This window comes from Lissotriton helveticus, chromosome 4_1 (assembly GCF_964261635.1).
Source record: "Lissotriton helveticus chromosome 4_1, aLisHel1.1, whole genome shotgun sequence".
Lineage (NCBI taxonomy): Eukaryota > Metazoa > Chordata > Amphibia > Caudata > Salamandridae > Lissotriton > Lissotriton helveticus.
The window spans coordinates 679049885-679074706 of NC_136063.1; the positions used below are offsets into that span (position 1 = coordinate 679049885).

Genomic DNA, 24822 nt, shown 5'->3' on the forward strand with positions numbered 1-24822 from the left:
AGGCAGGCCTGGACCCCAGCAGCACAAATGGACCCCCAGGAGGGAGTGCAACACCAACGAAAGTACCCAGGAAGGCCAAGGCAAAGCAACCCCATGAAGCCACAGGAAACAACTCTGAAGCAACCTGCCCACCAAAGCGGCCAACAGCAGAAAGCAGAAAGCCCGCAAGGCCGCCGATGGAGCCCAAAGAGCAGAAGGGGTCAAGCCACCAGAAAAGAACGCAAACGCCCACCACGTGGTTACTATGTTCATCGAGGCACACAGCACCTGGTAGAATATGGAACACAGCATAAATAGGCGTGTCATCTAGTGCAGGAGCCATGCCAAACATTGCAGTATCGATCCAATATTAGTAAATGTCCAGCCGAAGCAAGCACCCAGGAGGACACCCATCCAGCTACCAACCAGGTATAACCCAGCCGAACAACTGAGTGCAGACAAGAACAGGTGGGTACAGGGAGGTAAAGCCACAGGCAGAAACACACTAATGGCAAGAAAAGACAGAAGAGCCGGTGCGAAACGAGCCCCAAAGTAACGTAACCACCTCCAGGGAGCAACCTCGAGCCAGCAGGCACAAGCATACCAGAGCCAGGGCCAAAGAAGAAGAGGACGCAAAATCCCCACAGGAAGTGGAGGGCCACGCAAGGGGGAAGGATGAACCGGGAAAGCCCAGAACCCCCGGACAACCAACAGCCCCAGCAGTGGAAACTAAGGGAGAAAAATCCAGGCGAACAAATTTCCCGTGCAGTCCAAAGAAGCCCAGACCCCACGTAAGCAAAGGGAACAGAGAAAAAGAGCAAAGCTGGGAGCCCATTCGAGTAAGCAAACAGAGCCACCTCCGGGGACCCAAACCGTGCTCCGAACAAAAGGGACACAGCTGCCCACAGGAAGACAGAAGACATAGGAGGAAAATACCCTGCATGAGAGAAACAGGCAGCACTCCCCCAGGAGAGAAACAATCACCAGTGACAACCACCGGACCTCAGCCAAGGACAGATCAACTGTGCCAAAAAGCGAAAGGGAGCAAATGCAGCAACACCTCGGAGAAAGAAGCAGCCAAAAAACAGCCCAGACTAGAAACAAGAACCCCCCACAAACCCTAGACAGGCCAAAGGAACGGCCAACAGAAGCCAGACAAGAAACCCGCCAGCAGGGGGACCAACCGACCCCGCACAGACCGGGAACCCAAGCACGCCCCCAGCCCCATATGCCGGCAAAGGCTGCAACCACCCAGGAAGGGGACCCCAGAAAAAGAAGACCGCAGGCCGCACCTGCAGACCTGGCAGGAAGGGAGCCGCGTGCCCGACCCGTGACCCAGAAGTAGGGTAACAGAACAGACACCACCAACCCAGACTGAACCGAACCCATGGAGACACAACCACCGGCATAACGGAACAGTGGGCGGGAAAAGAGAAGGGACACCCAAGGGAACAGGTGAAGATGAGTATTAACCGGAGCCCATGAAGGCCCAGTAGCACTGAGACTCACCGGACGGGAAGAGCCCCCAAGAGAAGGACAATGCAAAGCACCGGCAGTCAACAAGGTACAAAAACACCAGAAACATTCCCGTAGAGGACCCCGACCAAGGTAGACAACCCCAACATGAAAGCCAGTGGGGCAGAGGACAAACCAAGGAGGAGCACCAGGAATTGGAAGAGCACGCCACCACTCATGAAACCAAGTGAAGAGGAACAGGCACAAGGAGGTAGGCAACCAAAAACCGGAATAACCAGAAACAGGATGGGGAAAACACCAAGACCCACTGGCAAACAGTAAACGGATGAACAAGCTGGAGAAGAACCTGAGGGGCTGGCAAAAGCGACCCCGCAAGCACAGTCAAATAGGTACACCGTAGCAGAGGCATGTGCTGAACTCCTGGCCTGACCAAGCCGCCACCACCAAATGGCCATAGACCAACCAACGAGCTACAGCACTCTGGACACGAGCAGGTGAGCCCAGAAACCAAAAACAGGAGACAAAAGGCCGGCACGGCAGTAGGCAGGACCCACGGAACTGAGACCTGAGACAGAGGCCACCCAGGATGTGAGGAGAGGCAGCAGGCGACCCCCAACAGAGCCACAATGGCCAGGAGCCAAGGAGAAGCACAACACGGATGGGGGCACAGCAGCCGAATGCCGAGCCATGGAGAAGGAGAAGAAAGGGGTGCCAAGGCCTCGGCCATAAAAAGGGCAAGCCCTCCAGGAACCGAAGCAGAAGCAAAAGCCCCCACAGCTACCACAGAAGCAGCCCAGGGAAGGAAGGACAGGTGCCAATAGCAGCCCGCCCCCATCAGACACACAAAAGCCAACAGCCCCTCGAATCCCCATGCAGTCGCTCAACCAGGGACCAACCAGGCCGGACTCCGCACAACAACTGAAAGCAAGCGGGAACAGCAGCTGACAGGGTGGATGGGCCGCAGGCTCAAAGCAAAGAAGGGGAATAAACAGGCAGGGACAAACTCAGACACCAAAATAGAAACCATGGCCCCGCGATACACACCCCTAAATGCTAACATGGTGAAAACCAGTCCACCACTGCAGCAGGGTGTACCGCGCGTATGCGCAGCAGCCACGCGCTGCGGGCACGCCGATTGCGCCCCGAAGGTGCGCCAAAGGCAAGCCCGTCTACGCCCGTCCACGCCTGGATGGCGCCCAGCGCCAGGAACCCTGGGCCTCAACGATGCCAGCCCACCCGACGGACCTACGACGCAGCCACCCACCACGGACTCAACACCGGCCGGAACCCCGCCTGCTACCGAGCCACCCCGAAACGCACCCACGTACCCTTCACCTGCCAAGCCTGCCAATTCACCTGCCTCCGAACCTGCACCGCACCCACCAAGCTGAGCACCAGCAACAACCACCTCAAGTGCATTCTGCTCAACACTCGCTCCGTCCACAGGCACGCCGTCGAACTCTGGAACCTCCTCGACACAACATCACCAGACGTCGCCTTCCTCACAGAAACCTGGATGAACGCCTCCTCAGCCCCCGACATCGCCATAGCCATCCCGGACGGCTACAAGATCACCCGGAGGGACCGCGTCAACCAAACCGGAGGAGGCATCGCCATCGTCCACAGAAACACCATCCGCATCATGACCAACTCCGACGACACCCTCATCGCCGCCGAGCACCTTCACTTCCTTATACACACCGACCCCAAGACCACCCTCAGAGGCAGTCTCATCTACAGACCCCCGGGACCACGCACACAATTCAGCGAAGCCATCGCAGACTTCATCAGTCCACAAGCCCTCACCTCATCAGACTACATCCTCCTGGGGGACCTCAACTGCCACCTAAAGAACAACAAGGACTGCAACACCGCCGCCCTGCTGGAAAACCTCGCCAACCTCGGACTCAAGCAACTGGTGAACACCCCCACCCACTACGCCGGCCACACGCTTGACCCCGTCTTCTCCTCCAGCAAGCACATCTCCTTCAGCCACTCCTCCGGACTACACTGGACAGATCACAGCTGCGTCCACTTCAACTTCAGGAGAACCATGACTCACCACCACCCGCAGCAGGTCCCCCGCAGAAACTGGAGCAAGATCACCGTCGACCAGCTCACCACCGCCCTCAGCCAGAACCCACCCACCAACACGACGGACCCCAGCGAAGCAGCCCGCAACCTCACACAGTGGCTCACCACCTGCGCCGATGACCTTGCACCACTGAAGAACCCTCCCATTAGATCCGGCAGCAGGAAAGCCTCGTGGTTCACCAACGACCTCAAAAACTCCAAGAAAACCTGCCGCACCCACGAGAAAGCCTTGCGCCACGACCAGACAACAGAAAACATGACAGCCCTCAGGAAACGCCACCCGCAAACACCACCAGCTGATCCGCACCACCAAAAGGACAACATTCAAAGAACGACTGGACAACAACACCCACAACAGCAAGGAACTCTTCAGCATCGTTAAAGAGCTCTCCAACCCCAGCGCCTGCAACAACGATATCACACCCTCGCAAGACCTCTGCGACTCACTCGCCTCATTCTTCCACCGCAAGATCGCCGACATACACAACAGCTTCGGCGCACAGACCATGCACCCAACCACCGAACCAACGCCCCCTACCACCACCCTCTGCACCTGGACCCCTGTCAGCACTGAAGACACCACCCACCTGATGAACACCATCCACTCCGGCTCCCCAACCGACCCCTGCCCACACCACATCTTCAACAAAACCGACTCCATCATCGCACCCCAGCTCCGGAACATCATCAACAGCTCCTTCGCATCCGCCACCTTCCCAGAGAGTTGGAAACATGCCGAGCTGAGCACCGTCCTGAAGAAACCTACCGCGGACCCCAATGACCTCAAGAACTTCCGCCCCATCTCGCTCCTCCCCTTTCTAGCCAAAGTCATGGAGAAGACCGTCAACAGACAACTCTCCGCCTTCCTCGAGACCAACGGATCCCTCCACCCATCACAGTCTGGTTTCCGAGCAAACCACAGCACCGAGACCGCTCTCATCGCAGCTACCGACAACATCAGATCCCTGTTAGACAACGGGGAAACTGCTGCCCTCATCCTCCTAGACCTCTCAGCAGCCTTCGACACCGTATGCCACCGCACCCTGATCCAGCGCCTCAGCAACACCGAAATCCAAGGAGCGGCCCTGGAGTGGATCATCTCGTTCCTCGCCGGAAGAACCCAGAGAGTCCGCCTTCCCCCGTTCCGATCCGCCGCCACCGAAGTCATCTGCGGCGTCCAGCAAAGATCCTCACTCAGCCCCACCCTCTTCACGTCTACATGAGCCCTCCCGCTGCCATCGCACGCCAACACAACCTTAACATCATCTCCTACGCCGACGACACCAAGCTGATCCTCTCCCTCACCAACGACCCCACCACCGCCGAAGCCAGCCTCCAGGAAGGAATGAAAGACGTCGTGGAATGGATGAAGATCAGCCGTCTGAAACTGAACTCAGACAATACGGAAGTCTTCATCCTCGGACCATCCCCTTCCGCCTGGGACGACTCCTGGTGGCCCCCTGCACTGGGCACCGCACCCAAGCCAAAGGACCATGCACGCAACCTGGGTTTCATCCTGGACTCCTCCCTCACGATGACCAAGCAAGTCAATGCAGTCTCGTCTTCCTGCTTCAACACCCTGTGCATGCTCCAAAAGATCTTCCGGTGGATCCCCACCGAAACCAGGAAGACGGTCACCCAGGCCCTTGTCACCAGCCGTCCGGACTACGAGAACACCCTCTATGCCGGAACCACAGCCAAACTCCAGAAAAGACTCCAGCACATACAGAACGCTTCTGCACGACTAATCCTGGACATCCCTCGCCACAGCCACATCTCTGCCCATTTGAAAGACCTGCACTGACTCCCCATCACCACGAGGATCACGTTCAGACTCCTCACCCACGCACACAAGGCTCTCCACGACATAGGCCCGAAATACCTCAACAGCCGCCTCACATTCTACACACCCACCCGCCAGCTCCGATCCGCCAGCCTCGCCCTCGCCTCCGTCCCTGCAAATCCACCGCTGGAGGAAGATCCTTCTCCTACCTTGCGGCCAAGACATGGAATTCCCTCCCCACCCACCTTCTGATGACCCAGGACCATCTCTCCTTCAGAAAGCAACTCAAAACCTGGCTGTTCGAGCAGTAGCGACCCCCCCCCTCCAAGCGCCTTGAGACCCTAGCGGGTGAGTAGCGCGCTCTACAAATTCGCTGATTGATTGATTGATATAAGTCGTATGTAAATGCATGCATACCCCTGGGAAACCAGGCGCTGAAAAATAGATGGTGAACACCAGACAATCAAAACAAAGGCACATATTCTAGCAACCCGAGAAGGAGGCAAGGAGAAGTGGACCAGCCGGAACCGAACCTGGGACCAAGAGGCCAATACATGCTGCTGCAGCAAACATGGGAGTCCACTGAGCCACCAGACCCGGCTGTGAGGTAGAACCAAAGAAAGCAACATGGCCAAAAGTACCGACTGAGAACACACAAGCAGTGAAACATCAGGACAAAACACCCCCGGCGGAAGAGTCTGCGACCAAAACCTCCAGGCCACGGAGACTCATAGAAGAAAAAGACAGAAGGGAGAGTGAACGGAGCGGGGTGCTGACCACAGCCGGAAACGTACAAGCACCCCCTCCATCCACAAGCGGTCATGAACCAGGAAGGGAATAACAGCCAACCGTGCCAAATCTGCCCCCACCGGAAACGCACAACCCCCCAAAGAAAGTACCCCACAACAGCCATGGAGCAACAGGAACAATGACAGGACCGCAAAAGAGCCGAAGGACCACGGGCCCAGGAGACGCCGCCCCCTGATGGCACAATCCACTGGAAAACATGTAGGAGACCGGAGGCGGGAAGAACCGCCTATGCCCAATCACCGGACGAAAAATGCATAGGGAACAAGTGAGTGCCTTACGGCAACAAAAGTCACAATGCAACCCACTCTTCGGGAAGGCCGAAAAGGCCTGGACCGGTCCCACAGGAGGCGGGTGACGAAATGCGGGAAGCGTGCAATCTTCATGCAAAGACCGCAATAATCGCCCACTCAGCACAAAGAGCACAGGCGGACGAGGCCTAGATGACAGAAGATGGTGCCAGGAACTGAGCATGACCCAGACACTGAAGCCAGTTAAGCCCATGTAGCTCCTCGGAGCTCAACAAAGTCAAGGGGGGCTTCACCGCAACCTGTGTGGACTGAGGGCAACCCGAGATGGGTGCAGACACCATGCAGGCCATAGCAAGCCCTCGGCGGGCACCGCCGCCATACGCATCAGCAGCGGAAAGCACGCCCGGGAGCCGGAGAACGGCCCGCCAGGGGCCAACCCCAAACTTATAAGTAGAAGCTGCTCAGACCGGGTAAACTGACAAATCAAAGGCCAAGCTCTTTCAGCAGCCACAGAAGGTGGGGCCTTGGGCAAGACACTTCCATGCCTTCACGGGTGCGGTGGCAGAAGGGGCCGACAGGAAGAGCTCCAGACCCCGTGGCTGCCCCACTATTAACCCTTGGCTCGCTATAGCAGAGACTAACCCCTTAAGAGAGAAAACGGGGGAATGAAGGGGGAGGATCCAAGCACATGGACCTGCTAGAGCAGGGCCTCCACCCAGGGACCCAAGTCCTTGCTTCAGCACAAACAAAATTACCTGACAGCGCACCTGGAGAGTCAGCACAGAACCAAAAAAAACAGGCTGGGGGTTGGGCCGACCCTACTCTTATAGAGGTCAAGGGTGATGTGGGTCGGCCATGTTGGGAAGGGGATGGAAAGCATGGGAGTCTAACTTTTGCTGTGGAGGGTTCCGGTGTGGAGCTGAAGCTCACTTCGTAACTCTGGTGGTGAGGAAGATTTACGAGGAGGAAATGCTCATTAAAACGGGTGAGTTCAGTAGTGAATGCCTCTTGAAATAATGTTAAATGTGGTAAATATGGCACACAAAGTAAATTACAGAGACCTCTTCTGACTCAACTTGATAAATACCTCCTTGTTCACCTGCGTTTTTGCCCGAGTACCAGGGTGCACTTCGAAGATGGCCGTCACGTAAGGGGTCGCACAATGTGACCTCATGCTGAAGTTCATAGTCACATGACAGGATAGCTTGGGTTTAGGTGAGTGAGGAGCTGTGCCTTTAAGCTGGGTTGCTGGGTTGAAGGCTCTCATGGCGGTATACGAGATGCTCTTGAACGGGGTATGAAACAGTAGTAGCAGTCACAAGTCAGAAGAGTAATGGGCTGATTCAGATTGCGGAGTATCCTATTTACTTCGACAGGGCGATAGAACAAAAACTTTGTCGCACTGGCGGAGTAACCACACGCCAATTAAGAGTTGTCCGCTGCCCCAGTAGACATCTGTTACGCAGGCAGAAACTGTTGTCACATTAGGCAGAGTACCGCAAGGAAATGCAATGCGCGTAGGACAAAAACTTCCTGTGCTTTCGAGTCTTTGTTAGTTTGTTTTGTAAAAAGAATACTTCTTTGCAATGCAATAATAAATTGACAAACATGGCATCCAAAGTGATCTGCATTCAGAGCAGCTGCTTCATCAGTGGTTATTCTGAAGGCCCTATCACTCCCTGTGCCTAAGCTCCCATTTCTTACCTATATCCTGCATTGTCCATCTCCTAAGAAGTCTTAAATATGACACATGGTAGTACCTCCATAGAGAGGGAAAACCTAGTCCAGCATTTTACCTGGGTGCACTAAGAACATCACTGGAGACACTAACTCTCTTTCACTCCACTTGGAAAGTTCAAATGTTTTTCTGGAGGAAGATAATCTCATTCTTAGGGATTGGGATTGGCATGGCTCGCAAGAGGTATATGAGTTTTGGCAGCATGTTCATTTTCCCTCAACATGTGTAAAGTGCTCCATTTATTCAGGTCTGTTCAATTTCCTGCTTCAGAGGTGGACAGTTGGCACTAGCATCTCTTTTAGTGGAGCGGTTATGTTTACATCCTTGTAACATAAGGATCAGCTTGCCAGTCTTGAAGGGAAAACAATCTGTAATTTTATTACTTCCTCTTGAGGGGGTGTAATTGTTAATGTTTCAGGTTTTTCCGTAATAGTGTTAAACCCTGCTATGTTTTTAAATGCTCTAATTGGCTGGTCAATGCTGTTAGAGAGTTGCATGGTTCTTATGTTGTTCTCCTTCAAAACCAATCCCATTTATCACTGGGTCCTGTCAAGCAGAGGCAGCCAGTTAGGGCAGATAGAGCAAATAAAAGCCCCTGCCTTGTGTCTCTTTCTAAATGAATGCCTCTTGATCTAACCCAATTTACTAGAATCCATGCATGCCTCTGGTTGTTAATAGCTAGTAAATATCCAGCTGTGGAGCTGGTCACCAAAGCACATTTTGCTCATGTTGTTTCTTAAATTGCTCCAGCTGACCAGCTCACATGACTTTTCAGTGTCTAATGTGTCTATTATTGCTGATCCTTTTGCCTTATTTACTTTTTCAATAATGGGGTTTGTTTGGTTAATGCTACTGTGGGTGTTTCAACCCCTAATAAAACTGGTTTGGTCCTTGCCTATGAAGCCCAGAAGATACTTATCCAGTCTATCAGTTAACAATGTAGTAAACGTTTTTAGGTATAGACTGAAGAGGCCAGCGGTGGCTCCTCTGCTATGGCGGAAGAGCGTTGCTCCCCCAGAAATTACAAGAAATGAAAAATAAAACAATGCTTGATTTATTTTTCCTTTCCTGACGAGTCTTGGGGGACAGGTCTGGTGGTGACAGGCCCTGGGTGTAGTGGTAGTGCACTCCCATCACTGCACATGATGGTTTGGCAGGCCGTCTCAGGCCAGCCAAACCATCATGTGCAGTGAAAGCTCCCCTCAACCCAGTAACGCTGCTGGCACAGACTCTCAGTCTGTCCTGAATTGGAAATTGAGGGTAGAATAGCGCAAGGGGACAGCTGCAGGTATATATATTTTTTCTTTTTTTGTTTATCCCCCTATCCCTCCCGCCGACCCACCAGTGCTCCTCCAGCATACTGGCCACTCCTGGAAGAGGCTATCAGTCTGTAAGACTTGTTCTCCACAGGGTCACATCCGCTTCCCTCCTAGTTGGGGTGGATTTGCCATCTGTCGCAATCCTTTTTAATAATACTGCCAGCTGTGGTGTCAATGTTGTTGCTAGCATTTTTTCAAATACAGCTATGAACTCATCGGATCCTAGTGCCTTGCCACTTTCAGTGATTTTATCACCTCCCTTTTCTCGTTTTCCTTTATTGGTTTACCTAAGAAGTCCTTTCTTTCAGGTTTTAGGCATGATAGCTGGCAAACTGGAGATATACTTCCTGTTTCTCCGCCTCTATTGCACAGTCCTTGGTAAACGTCTCTAAATGCCTCTATTTTGGCCTCCTCATTTTTGCAAAGAGCCCCTCACCCATTCTGGATTTCTACTATTTATGCTTCATCTGATTTTATGCTCCGGCTTGACAGTGCAGCTGTCATCAGACAATTATGTGAGCATCATGAGAGAGAGACTTGGCTATGCTCACATGTTGGGACCCAGGAGCACATGTCTTGATTGAGCAAAAGATGTGTGCATCCAAACAAAAAAGTGGCTGGCCTCTAGCAGCTGTGATCATATTATTAATCTAGTTACCTTGCTTGAACTTTTAGAGGCACACACATGACATTGGAATGCTTTGATAGTGTCTTAGATAGCTAGATAGTTTGCGTACTTTATCTCTGGCAGCAGCCACAGGGTGGAGGTGGGCAGTCATTACATTACACGGATTTGTAGGTCTGACTTGACAGTGCAACTGTCACTTGACCTTTCAATCTACACCAATATTCTTCTAGAGTCTTTTTCTTCCACACACATACATATCAATCCCCATTCTATTTACTTGTAATGCTTCACCTTACCAGACAACATTCCTTTAAAACCAGACTTATTGGCATTGCCAATGCTTGTTGCTTTTATTTTTGGGCAGCAGCCTAGCTGTTTGTTGCTTTGTGACAAAAACAGTTGTTGTGTCATTAGCATGGTCTTCTACTACGTTGAGTTTTACGTCTACTTCTTTTGTGTATCATCCCTGCTGTGGTTTGTGCTTTCCGTTTTTCTAGTTTCTTAAGTTCTCACAAGATTTTTTCTGTTTCTAGTATCTGTAGCGTGCTCTCCAACCCGGGTACATGTAAATGAGCATGCCACACATAGACCTTGGTATCACATGTCTTTATCTCTCAGCATGTAACCATAAACGGCTAGCAGGAACAAAAAAGGTCCCATTATCTTTAACTCGCAAGACACTACATTTCCCCCTTTGTTAAATAAAAAGTACAAATAATACGTATATAGATCAAAACTCTTATATAAGTTGCTTTTGTGCTCAAATCACTCGCACAGATCTGGTTATGTGAGACTGCTGAAATAGAGGAGAAGTGTCCATGACAGACACTGGTGACAAAGACATTGAGGCAGTCGTTAGGCTCTCTGGATTCTTAGGGAGATAAGTCTTACTTCTGACACCTGAAGTTGGTGAATGTCAAGGCAGGTGCATGAAATATAAATAATCTCGCATAATGGACTTTCCAGGATGGTGAACAGTCACAAACCTCAAAGGGTCAACATCAAAAGGAGACTTATATTTCCATGTAAACACAGTGCTCCTAGCACACTAGTGCCTACCTGCGTAGGTCTTCATTCTTCGTTTGTAACATGAATCACAAGCACAACGTTTATCAATATCAATAGACTTTCAATGATCCATTGTGGCAACTTGGTTCCCATGGCTCTCCAAAACATTAAGGTGGCAGGGCTTTCACCTGTGGTGGAATGGGGAGCCGACCTGTATGTACAAAGAGTAGACTGAAGAACAGATTTCAGGTCAAGCTTTTCTAGCTCAGCATGCTGATTTGTATTATTGTTGGTCCTTAATGAACCTCTCGACAAAACCATAAGCCTATGGCCAGAGTTGTGTATTTTTCTGATACTTGACTTTCAGATTAGTGAGGAAATCTTTAAGTTCTCGATTTTTGAAATGTGGTCTATTCTCAGATTTAAAAATCAAAGAAAGACCCCCATGTCGTAAAAATACTCTCTAATCTCTCAATGACTCTGTCATGAGTAGTTGAAGTCAAATCTTCTACAAGGGGAAAGGAGGAGAATTCATCCAAAAAAAAAAAAAGACTAGTAGATGACGTTCATTGTCAAGGGGTTCACAGAAATCAATTGCAATCTTCTCCCATCCTGCTTTGGTAGATCAGACATGTTTAATGGCCGCAGGTTTGTTTTGGATGACAAGCAGTTGCACAAACGACAGGGCCTTACGCCTTTTTCAACTCTTTCATCAAGATGAGGAAACCACATGTAGAGCTCACTTAGTAGCAACAATTCCACAATGTCCTTCATGTGCCAATTCAATGACTTGTTGTCTCAGACTCTCAGGTATGATAATTCTCGCTTCTTGTAAGATGATGCCTTTTGGAATGACTCAAAGTTCTTTCTGCACATTTTTGAATTTCTGGGGTTCTAGATCATGATGAAGAGGTTGAGAATGCTTTCTCCATGACTGATGGGTAATGATGTCTTGGAAGATTTCAAAATCTCTGTCAGTGCTGGTGGCAATGCTGATTTGTTCAACTGAGATGGCAGCAGGTGTACTGAATTTCACAATAAAGTTAAAATAAGCATCAGTCGCTTTAGAAGTGGTGCCATGACACTGCAGTGGTACCTGTAAAAAGTAGTCAGCAGGATTTTGTTTTTTTCCTGGACCATTCACAAGTGTATAATCCTATCCCTGCAGTCAAAACTCTCACCTCTCAAAGCGAGGAGGCATCATGACTTTAGGATTGCCAAAGATGGTGAGCAATGCTTGGTGGTCAGTGACAACCATGACATTTTCCCCATACACAAACAGATGAAGATGTTAACAAGCCAACACCACAGTGAGGCTTTCTGTTGGGAATAAGTAATCAGGATAGAGAACCTTATTGTGTACTCAGCTTTATGTGACTCCATTACGGGGAAATACTGTATTAACGTCCCCTAGCTTTGATGGCTTCCTTGTGGGTGGATCTTTTAAGATGGTCCCTACCAGCCTTACGGGACGTCCTCCACGTAAGCCAGTGCTTGGCGTATTGACTACGTACTGACCACGCCCCCCTCCTTGTTCCGGACGTTTCTGGCGTCTCTCATCGATAGCAGTTTGTTCCTGCTAATGTTCCCGTAGCTGTCCTGCTCCCATTCCTCCTGTTGGAGCTTGTCGATATTTTTTTGACTCCATTCTAAGTAAGTTGTTGCCACGGTCTTATTTGGAGCCGGAACACATTTCCTTATTTTCCCTTATGAGCCGTCAGCTGTTCCCCTCCTCTCTCCCCTTGGAGCCGGACAGCGCTGCTCCGTACCCGCCCCTGAGAGTCAGCCACTGTTCCGCTCCTTGCCCCTTTCGGAGTCAGACGGGTCCGCTCTTTCTTGGCTCCCGTGAGCTATCTTCTGTTTTGCTCTGCCACCCCCCTTAGAGCCAGAGAACTTTTCCCCGCTTTTCTTGACAGCGCTTGTCCCGCTTATTAACGCCCGTCGGAGTCGGATGGCACTGTTATCCATGGGCCATCTACGTGTGTAACGCTTCTGCTCCTTGTCTCCCCCGGAGCTGGAAGGCATTTCCTTTTTGTATATTTTAGCCCTGTGTTACCTTAGGAGTGTGTGTTGTTCCGCCCCTTCCTTGTCAATGAGGCCGGACGACACACCTCCAAAGTGAGTTTCTGCTCCGCTTCTGCAGTTTTGTACACAGGAGCCGGCCAGAGCTTCTTTGAGTTTTTTTGTTGTTATCTTCTCTTTCTGCCTTCTTTCTGCCCCTTCTCCCTTGATGGTGCTTCTCTGGTAGAACCACATTCTGATTGTACCCTTGCAACCTCTGCCCCTTTTGTGAAATGTTTCTCAGTCAAGGATTTACCATTGATGAAGTTTCCCTTGGGGTCTAAGTGGAGCGTAGAAGCTGAGTATACTCTAGGGTTACTAATAATTGTTTATAAGACATTCTTGTTCATTATATGTATTGCCTTGTTTACAGTACCAGCTATACTACCAGACCACGACCAGCAGCAGTTTCCTACGTATGGGGAGAGTGGTGGACACTCCTTGGAATATTCCCCCATACTTTTAGAGAACAGCCCTCTGTGAGTGCTTTCTGGTGCCTCCTGAGTGTTGCTTTCTGGAAGTTTGGGGTGCTCTCATCTTCGCTCCTGTGGAATCTTGGCATACACTCACGAAACTTGACAGTTTCTTTTTCAGGTTGTGAATAGGCACGTTCTGTTGATGACAAACTCCTGCTAGCATAAGCCATGATGCATCGCGGGCATTGGGAGGCCCAGTGTGCTGGGCGTGATGGCAGCCAAACTCACTGGGCTTGCATCAACAACAATCTCCGCCTGCAAATTTCAGATCAAAGTATGCCATTTCAGTGGCGTTCTCAATTGCATGTTTGATTTTCTTGAAGCTTCGTTTGCAGTAACATGACCCTCAAAATGGAACCTTCTGTTTTTTCAAGTAACTCAACGGGACACTCGCAGTGGCAAAGTCAAATATATACCTTGAACAGTAATTGTCCATATGAAGGAAGGATCGCACCATAGTTACATTTTGTGGGCGAGAAATGGATGACAAGGCTTGTACTTACGTGGATCTGGAGTCATTCTCCCATCAGAAAAAATATGACTGAAAAGCTTGTGTTTTGTTTTATGAAACTCACTCTTTTCTGCATTTAAAGTGAGGCCTGCTTCGGCAAGTATACAACACACTTATGTAAGAGCCTTATCATGCTCTTTCTGCCTTGCCCCAAGAACTAGTATGAAATCACTGAAATTGAAAACATTTCTGACAGGCTGTATTATGCAAGGAATGGCATCCTGAAAAAGTTCTACAGCTGGGAACACTCCGAAATGTAGTCTTCTATAGCTAAACAACCCAACATGAGTCAAAAAGTTTGTTATGTACCTGCAATTTTCTTCTAGTCGAGTTGGTTATATCCTGTATTTATATTAGGGTGGGAAAAGACTCTGGCTCCATTCAGCTACATGATCATATTAGCAAAGTGCAGACCTGGATATAGTTTTTTTTCAATCGCCTTGTTCACTTGACGCATATCAATGCAGATGCAGACAACGCCTCCACTATCCTTCTTCGCCACTATCACTATAATGGACACCTATGGGGTCGAACCAGTGGACCACTCTTTGATGTCATGTTTCGATAATGTAGCAATCTCTTTCTCAACAGGCCCTTGCATTTGAAATGCAATTCAACGATGTTGATGAGCAACAGGACTGATGTCCTCATTTATGGGAAGTTGCACTTTCATTGTTTTAGGTCTTGCTAGTCCATGAACTGCATCACTGTCTCATGATAGGCATTGACGTTGTAGTTTACACAAATCTGCCCATGTCAGTAGCAGAGATGCAACTAAGTAAACATGCACTCCTGGAAGTGCCTGGCAGGAAATGAATTGGTGCTTGTACTTTCGTCTTTTTATGTTTCACAGATGCTAGAAATGAACCTTGACTTTACAGTGGCATTGAAGCAGCCCTCGTATATAGTTTGGTTTTCCATAGAGTTAAGAGGGCACTGGAGACAGTTAGTTGTAATTTTTCAACTGGCATTATGTTTATCAAAGAAAATGGTATGGAACTCCCATTCACTTTCTATGTGATTTTGAGGCAGTATCCAAATGAATTTTGCACTTTCACTTGTCGATCTTTGCCTTGACCAGCATTCTTCCCTGCAAGAAGATAATCTGAAATGCGCATGTCGATCGGTGGTAAACATTGACATTGCACACCCATCTTCCTCACTGTCACGTGAAAATGATGGGGAACTTTTAGTCGAGGAATTCGATGACAATCGATGTGGTTCACTTTCTACTTGCCTCAACTGCTGTTTCCGCCTGGCCCTATGGGTGTGGTTGGAACATCTCTGGAACTTTATGGCAGCCACTTTTTCTTCTCGATGTGATGCACTTGGTCTTTATGCCATTTTGTTTTCTCGACATGGCACACTTGATCTTTCTCTTGCTTTGCACACTGTTATCAAAAGTTTCTCTTTCCCTCAGTCTTTACATATCTGTCCAATGGCTGGAGATTTACCTTCACGTGGAAAGGAGAAGCCACATTGAAAACACAACTTCTTTTTCCTTTAAGACATTGCTCTCTGCCTCCTACCTTGTATTTCACCTTGCTTTTCACACTTGATATATTTATAGTAAGGATTATCTTTGCTCCCATCCCTCATTTACTCAATATTGCTACCCCTTCTGTCTTGATGGTTGCTTATAAATGAACCTGTATTGGTTAAGCCCTATGTTTTAGTCTAGAGAGGCCCCATCCCAACACATGGGTTTCCCACCACATGATGAAATCAGGATTTTGGGATCTAAGATCATTCCATAGCCTTTGCCTCTTATTGACAGACTTTAGGCTCCTCGTGTTAATAGATAAAAGTTTCAACGGTGTGATCGTCTTGATGTGTTAGCTCTATCTACACTTTTGACACTCATTTTTTGCCTCTGTGTACATGTATGTGTGTATGTATCCCCCTTCCACCTTCATTTCCCTTGTATTTGCATGTACACAACATTCTTAAATTCCAAGTTTCTCTTAAAACATTATTGTTGGGCTTATCAAGGGCCCTGATGTCTCCTCCATGGTCCACCACTAGGACATATGCTACCTGTAACCATCGATGGTGGAAGGTAATTGTCCTCACTTCTAGTTTTCCCTTTCCTGGACAACTTTTATGGTGTCCAATATTATGTCAAATGTATCTCCCTTTATCCTATAGTGACATTGATTGTGTTTGCTTAGTTCAGTTAACAGATGCCCTTCTTGGTAAGTCTCATCCTTCCTGGGCATGGCCATGGCAGCAACCAAGATGGCCACTTGCCTGTGAAGCTGTGGAGCTCATGTCCTACAAATTCTATGATCCGAGGCAGACTTTCCATCTAGATATGTACACCTGTCTGGGGGGCATGAGGATGCAGGTGTGTTGGCAGATGATACCTTTTTTCGTGGCAGGCACACGTCTTTACGCCTACAAAAACTGCATCGGGCCCACAACACCTGGCATCGCCTCGGAGGCCCCACAGCGATACAAACTGTCGATGAGTCTGAGATTGCAGAGTCTCGCTAGACTGCAAGCCCCCCTAGAACGCTGCCATGGTGGGAGTGCGTACCTGCTTGCAATCCATACCTAAGCGACCTGTCTCTGCTGCTGCCTGAGAAACTGCCTGCCCGCCATTTTTGGGAGACAAACTGCCATGCTCGGGGGTATGACTTCTCCTATGTGCCGAGAGGTGGGTGCAGCTGTGATGTGTGCCCCCTGTGACATACCCCTAGTCTTCCCTTTTTCTTCCAATCTCCACAACTGGCAAGACGCATCATAGTGTCTGGCCCTGGCTGCTACCTTGAACTACGTCAGACCAGTTGCCATTTACTGAGAACGACTGGCCGCACACCTGCGCCCTTTAGCTGGGCAGCCAGACTGTGCAGTGAGTGTTGAGACCAGGTGAGACCTCCCCGGTCTTCCCTTGCCCTTTGCACCTGCCGCTGATATGCGCTGCCGGCGACTACCCTGAACTACTCTACAGCACTTCTAGTACAGCCACATGAACTGATTCTACCCACGCAGACTCACCGGCACCACTGTGACCCTCACAGGGAGACAGCATCCATCCTCATTATCATTCCCCAATACCGCTGCAATTTCAAAGTGGGGATAACACATACCTTCCTTGAAGGACCTCTGTTGATTCGCCAGAACTCTGAAATCTCTGCAGACCTTTGCCGCTCCTTATTGGACCCATGCAATGAGCCTGCAATCTAAAGGTCCCTGTCGGGAGCTGTAGGCAAGCCCTCCGGGCCACCCAAGCTCTGGAAGACCCAAGGGCACCACAGGACAACCCACTAATACCCCATTGGAGATGCACAGTGCCCAACCCATGCTTCCCATAATGTCATTGAGCCATTCAGCCATTCATCTCCTCAAGCAAAGCATACCAGACAAGCCCCTGATGCTCCCTGAACTGAATACTGGCATCATCTAGTACTCTATTCAGCACCATTCCTCCCCTGCCTAATCATGTGTCCCACTGCAAAGGCCCAAGGAACCCCGCGCCCAGTTACACATCTGGTCATCGTGAGATGCCCCTTATTTCGAACTTCCTTAGTCTGTGTCATTCCTGCCTCCAATGATGGGCGGGGAGACCCAAAACAGCACAAGCTCCTTTTCAAACAATCCAAACCCACACACCGATGAACTGCCAGACATGGCGACAAACTCCTATGGCTCAATGGAAATGGCAGCCATAATGTCAGAAATGAGAATTGGATATTTCCTGCCTGCTTTGATGCCCTCACCAATCGCATTAACAGTACGGGGGAACTTATGGGGTGCCAGAACACCAGATTAGACAGTGCTTAGGAGTGCATCTCCAATATGGAAGATGACCTTGTTCCTATGACTAAATGTATGAAAAAATTGAAAAGTATTCTTAAAACAATGGGGATTAAAAATGAGGGCCTGGAGATGACACGCTCCAGTAGAATCAATGTCCACATTCTTCTTATTTCACCCACATATCTTTGTGTCGAGCATACTTATTGAACTTTTCAACTGTGCCAACTTCACATCCATGTTCCCAGTAAAACATGTACACCTAACCCTTGCCCCTCATCTGCCTGTTGGAGGCTCGTCAAAATCATGGCTAGCTTGTCTCTTGAACTACAATGACAGAGAAACCGTGCTCTGACTGGCTCGCCAGAAAGGTCCCATACACTATCAAGGATCCACGCTTTTCTTTTTTTCCACAACTTCACTGCCACTGTGCAAGAGGCAAGGCACAAACATACCAATGCCAAGACACTATTATGCAAATTGGGCCTAAAATATGCCATGCTCTACCCAGCACGCCTCTGTGTTGAGGTCAATGGGAAGCCTTGTTTCTTGCACACCCCGGCTGACAATGGACTTTTTCAAATAATAATCTGCTGCCCCTGCAGGTTCTATAAGAGTCACTCCTGAACACTCACTCCCTATGCGCAGCACAACTCACTCCATCTGTTTGACAGCCCCTGCCGACTAACACACTCTATTGATGTATTCTTCCTGGTTTTGATGGCCTTAAAGCTACTAGGACATGTGGCTAGTTCTCAGCGGGAGCCCACATGATCATTACTGTGCCAAAATCCTGGATGCCTCTCCATAATGCCTCGTATTATGTGACCCATGCTAGATTCTGCTAATACTCGTCAGTATCAGACTACAACCTCCAAGGTGTGTCCTCCCCCTAACAGTGTACACCGACCACATGGGATTGTTTCATTTTATGTTTAATGGGTTAGGGATTCACTGGATGGTTCACTATCTTGTGTGGAAGGGGGGTTGGGATCTGGTTATTTTAGTATGCTTAAATATTGAGGGCCTTATTTACAAGATTTTTTCATAGGGCAGCACCGCAGGCCTTGCTGCTGCACTGCTTGACAGGGATGATTATTTTTGTGCAGGAAGGGAAGTCGTCCTGCACAAAAACAATCACAAGAGGCGTCTCCTCTTTCTATGTGTACTGCAGAATGCAGCACACATAGAAAAAGGAAAAACAAGGAGAAATAAAGTTATTTCTCCTCTTTACACCTCCCTTATGTCTCCCTTGGGGAGGTGTACGTTTCTGGGACAACTTTAGAGTCACGATTCTCGTACATTTGGGGCGTTGTCAAAAATATATGAGTGTTGCTTTGAAGGCCCAGATCAACACCCATTCCATGCCCTTTAAAGCAGAAAACTGCATTAAAGGGAACAATATTTACAAGGCTGCATTAATCCACGCAAAGTGGGTTGGTTCTACCTGGCAAGTATGGAGGAGACCCCGGCGCCACCGAGGCGTCACAAAAAGCAATGCTCCGGTAGTGCAGCCTCATTTTTAATGAAGCCCTGTATGTCTTACATTGCAATGCTAACACTTGTAGGATTGTATATATATTATGGTTAGGATCATCATACCTGACAGTTCTACATGCTGTCACATGACATAAGAAGGGGGGGATGGACATTCCCTTTATCTCCTGGAATATTCAGGGTCTCAACAACCTGTATAAGGGCAAACAGGTAATTTCCTATCTGTTGCACCTTGGCGTCAAGATATCCCTTCTGCAAGAGACCCATGTCTCACCCTGAGACCCCCATGATGTTTGCACACACATGGGGCACTCACTGGTACTTCTCTAGCTACAGCACCTACTCAAGAGGGGTTTGTATCCTTATACATAAGAGTGTCCTTTTTACTCTCCTACTAGTCTTGAGGACCTGGATGTCCATTACATTTTACTGTCCAGCTCTCTGGTGGACAGAGATGTGCTGCTGGTCAACATTTACTCCACAAATGTGGACTCTAACTGAAATGTTCAAATCTATATACACACACTTGGGTTGCGTGGAAGCAGAACTGGTTTTCCTAGGGCGTGACTTGAATATGGTTGTAAATCCCACAGCTGACTCCACCAGTATCGGGACAAGTGGCAAATCCAATGCCAAAACAATCCTCCATTATATTATTGACACAAGCCTGTAATAAAGTTTGGCGCACACTAATTCCCACCACTGCTAACTATACGTTTTACTCCCCTGCTCCCGAGTGTGACATAGCTTGACTACAGGCTCCTGTCTGTTAACACTTCTCTATGGACCGCTAACATTGACCATTTGCTGTGCACCATGTCGGATCAATGTCTAATGATCAAGAAATTAGGTATTCCTGTCAGATTCGGGCTCCGCCGCCCCTGGCGATTCCCGGATGAGGCCCTACATTATCAAATTTTCCATAACAAATTACATGATGCTGTCATTTACTACTGTGCCTTAAACACGGGTACAGTGTTGCCACAGGAAACACTCTGGGAGGCCTTCAAGGCCTTCATTTTTGGCATCTGTATGTCAAAACATACCGGCATTCTCTGAGACATCAGTGCTATCATAACCCAGATTGAACCAGTCTTATATGACATCAATCAGGTCAACCTCTGATGTGGGGAACCCCACCGACTGCATGCCCGAACTGCCTTACTGACCGAATTCCATCACTTTGCCAAAAGGGAGGTGAAGTATATAGGGAAGCATGCCGCTGCTCCACGTTATGGTGAAGGTGAAAGGCCGGGCTACACGCTTGCACATTGCCCCAACGCCTTAATGGTTTACTGAACTTTGCACCACTGCCAGAACCAGTGTCGCTGATAACAAGGGCATTCTATCTGAACTACAACAGTACTATAAGAAGCTTTATGCCTCTTGCTCTCCCGGTGAAGAACCGGACATCGCGAAGTACCTTGCAGTGATAGCCATCCTGTGGATAACTGGTGGCCTGCACAGCTTCCTGAATGAGCCTATTACAAGTAAAGAAATCATTCATGCAATAGTTGTTATGGATGGCTCCTAGGCCCCTGACCTGTATGCTCTTACAGGGGCCTTTTATAAAGCATTTAAGCATCTACTTGCGCAGCGTTTACTTGCCATGTATATGGAAGCCCTGGACACATGCTCTCTACCCCCCACTCTGTGTGATGCCTTACTAACACTGTTACTGAAAACTGGTAAGGATCCCCACCTTTGCTCCTCCAACAGGCCATTATCTCTCTTAATCCTAAGACAAAATAAATCACTAAAGTATTAGCCACTTCCCTCTCCCTTTTAATGGACCAATTGTCCCCCCAGTGCGTCAGGATTTGTCCCCTACAGATCCACCTATTTGAATCTAAAAAATATTGTTGCTGCAGTAAACAGAATCTCCCTGTCAACTCCTACAGGGGTGGCATTACTAGACACAGAAAAAGCATTTGACTCGCTCGAATGGGCTTTCCGGAGAGCAACCTTGACGAAACTGGGCCTTCCCTGTGCTTTCATCTCCTCGATATGCTCCTTCAATCAATCAATCAATCAGGGAATTTATAGAGTGCGCTACTCACCTGTGAGGCTCTCAAGGCGCTGGGGGGGCAGCTACAGATCAGTCGAAGAGCCAGGTCTTGAGGTCCCTCCTGAACGTGTGCAGGGTCGGAGAGCGTCTGATGTTCACAGGGAGCTTGTTCCAGGTCTTGGCTGTGATATAGGAGAAAGCTCTCCCGCCTGCTCTGTGTCTGCGACGACCTCTGCCAGGGCACGGTCGGCAGAAAGGAGCTTCCTCTTGGGTACGTGGAAGGAGACTCTCTCGTTGAGGTATTTGAGTTTGTTGTTGAGTGATATTTAGGTTTGGATGAGTACCTCAAAACTGCCCTCTTCTCAACAGGGAGCCTGTGGAGGTCTCATTGGTGTTGGGTCATGTGCTTGTGACGTGGTGTTCCAAGGATGAGTCTGGCTGCGGCATTCTGGATGGTTTGGAGTTAGTTTAGAAGAGTTCTGTTAATTTGGTGTATAAGGAGTTGTCGTAGTCCAGTCTGCTGGTGCTGAGCGCATGGGTGATGGTTCTTCGGAATCGGGGGTTATCCATTTGAAGATCTTGTGGAGGATGCACATGCAGTTCATGGAGAGGGAGGAGTGTGTGTGTGGTCTGTAGGGGTGGGTGGCTTCCCGAGGGAGGAGGGCCCCCAGGTGTTGTCCCAGGCAGAGGTGCAGGGGCTGAAGATGAGGACCGCGGTTTTCTCAGAGTTGAGCTTCAAGCAGCTGTCTTTCATCCAAACTACAACGTCCTTCATTCCATCATGGAAGCAGAGTCTGGTGTTTTCGGGGTTCTTTGTGAGCGAGAGGATGAGCTGGGTGTCATCAGCGTAGGATAGAATGCTGAGCCCATTATGTCTGACGATGGCGACGAGGGGGGCCATGTAGATGTTGAAGAGTATCGGGCCGAGCGACGATCCTTGGGGTACTCTGCAGTTGATGTCACTGGGTTCAGAGAGGAAGGGAAGGAGTCTGACCCTCTAGGTTCTGCCAGAGAGGAAGGATTGGATCCAGTCGAGGACGGCTGCTTTTATCCCTGCGTCGTGAAGCCTGGCTGAGAGCGTGCGATGAGAGACAGTGTTGAAGGATGAGGAGAGGTCTAGGATGATGAGGGCCGCTGTGTGGCACTGGTCGATTAGTATGCCGATGTCGTCCGTGGCGACGAGGAGGGCGGTCTTGGTGCTGTGGTTGCTGCAGAATCCAGATTGTGAGGCATCTCGGATGGAGTTCTCTTCGATGAAGGCGGTCAGCTGGGCGTTTATGATTCTCTTGGAGACTTTAACCGCAAAGGAGAGGAGAGAGATGGGTTGGTAGTTTTTCCTGTCTGTTGAGTCGGCCGTTGGTTTCTTGAGGAGGGGGTTTAACCTCTGCCTGCTTCCAGTCATCTGGGAAGATGCCGGATCTGGAGGCGTTGATGGTCCGTCCTAGTTCGGGTGCGATGGTGGTGGCAGCTATGTGGAATATGTGCGGTGGTCATGGGTCCATTGGGGCCCCTCAATGGGTTTTCTTCATGGTGGTGGTGATGTGATCGATGGTGGCAGGATTCCAGGTCGTGAGAATTGGCTTGTCTGTGGTGGGGGAGAGGGGAGTGGTGTCCGGCATCTGTTTGCTGAAATTGTCGTAGAGGGCATGAATCTTCAGATGGAAGTAGGAGCTGAGCTTGTTGCAGAGTTCCTGGGAGGGTGTGATGTTCGTGGCTTCGTTGGGGAGTTTGGTGAACTGATGTATGACGTTGAACAGTTCCTTGGTGTTGGTCGTGTTGGTCTGGACTTTTTCTCTTATGAAGGTCCGTTTTGGTGTCACTTATGTGCTTGTGATATTCCTCCAGGGTGCTCCTGTGTTTATTCTGTGCTTCCTTGGTTTTCTGGTTTCTCCAGGTTTTCTCTAGGCATTTGCAGGAGCGCCTGGCTTCTTGGAGTTCTCTTGTGTTACCAAGTGGCCTTCAGAGGGTGTTGTTTGGCGGAGTGGCGTAGGGGTGCGAGCTTGTCGACGCAGCAGGAGATCCTGTAGTGTAGTTCCTATATTCCCAATAGGCTCTGCGCATTGGAATAATATACAGTATAGTTTTGACATAGGACTGAGGTCAGTATGTCTCTATCAAATATATTAAACTTAATTGTGTGTGCTGACTAACTCAGAGGTCACTAGAAACTTTCTCGAATAAACAAGAAGGGATTAGTTTCTGACAACCGCATAAACATGACAAGTTTGTTTCCCTCGGACTGGAACAAATATCTTCAGAGTCGTGGAAACAATAGATAACTATTTCACTCAGTCAATCGTGCATGCTTAGTTTTTACAGAGTTGCAGAGAAATAGTGAGACGGGCATTTTCAATAAAAGGGTTTATTGTAAAGTCTTATTTCTCATGCAAGAGAGGTGAACTGCTACAATTGTTAGACAGAATGCAATGTATAATGCGTACAGCGAGAATAGTATTATAAAATTATACTGTAATAGCATTGTCTGTTGCTATGACATATATAAAAATACATACATAATTAACATAGGCTAAAAATACTGAACTGGTTGTTCTAAAATACCCTTACCACAATGTACCTAACCTAGGTATACTACCAGGGAAGACGTAAGTGCTGCTTAGCATAAGTTTTAGTTCTGCCAAGAATTGCCGAATGTTTCTCTAGGTTCTAATAGCTCCATACCTTAGAATGAAAGAGGTTGGTATCTCTGTCTCGGTACTCGATATCCCAACACCCCGCAAGGGAAGTCAGAAACACTGGAGCTGGATTCTCGGCAGGAGAATGTCAACTTCTTGTCAGTGCATCAGCTGGAAAGTCAGCGTCCTTCAGCACTTGCTGTAGCGAGCTGCGTCTGACAAGTAGGTAGTCGAACTGCACCGAACCACACTGTGCTGTGCCATAGCAAGTGAAGGTTTATTTATACCTTGAAGGTGTTTAGGAATACCGGCTTTGACGTATATGAACGTCATGGATGAACCACTAAGGAATAGTTGTTCATACATAATAAATGAGTTCCTGGAGAAATCAATATCCAAGCAAGGGGAAGTCCCTTACAGCTTAAGAGCCTGGTTTTCCTAGAACTCGTAACTTAGATGAACGGATGTATTTGGGTAGCATGGGCTATTGCTAAATAAGGACTGGATTTCTATGCCTATATAAGGGCAACGGAAATTGTACCTATATAAGGGCATGAATCTGGCAAATTCATTCGGAATCTAAAACGACATACAACAATCTAGCGGTGAAATTCTTTGGCTGCCTAGTTAGTATCAGTCGTGGCGTTGGGGGGGGTCTTGGAGGAGGAAGCTTTTGAGGTGTTCCTCGGTGACCTTGCTCCAGTTCCTTCTTGTTGGGCGTGGGGAGGCTTGGGTGTGGTGGTGGTGTCAATGGTGAAATGCACACAGTGGTGGTCCATCCAGTGGGACTGGGT

At 48.9% G+C, this 24822-nt stretch overlaps 1 non-coding gene across 1 annotated transcript; it reads right to left on the reverse strand.

Annotated features, from left to right (window-relative positions):
* Window positions 1-271: 271 nt before the first annotated feature.
* LOC144829877 (U6 spliceosomal RNA) lies at window positions 272-375 on the reverse strand. The gene has a single exon (XR_013610864.1). It is a non-coding gene; the product is annotated as a U6 spliceosomal RNA (small nuclear RNA).
* Between the last annotated feature and the right edge of the window lie 24447 nt (window positions 376-24822).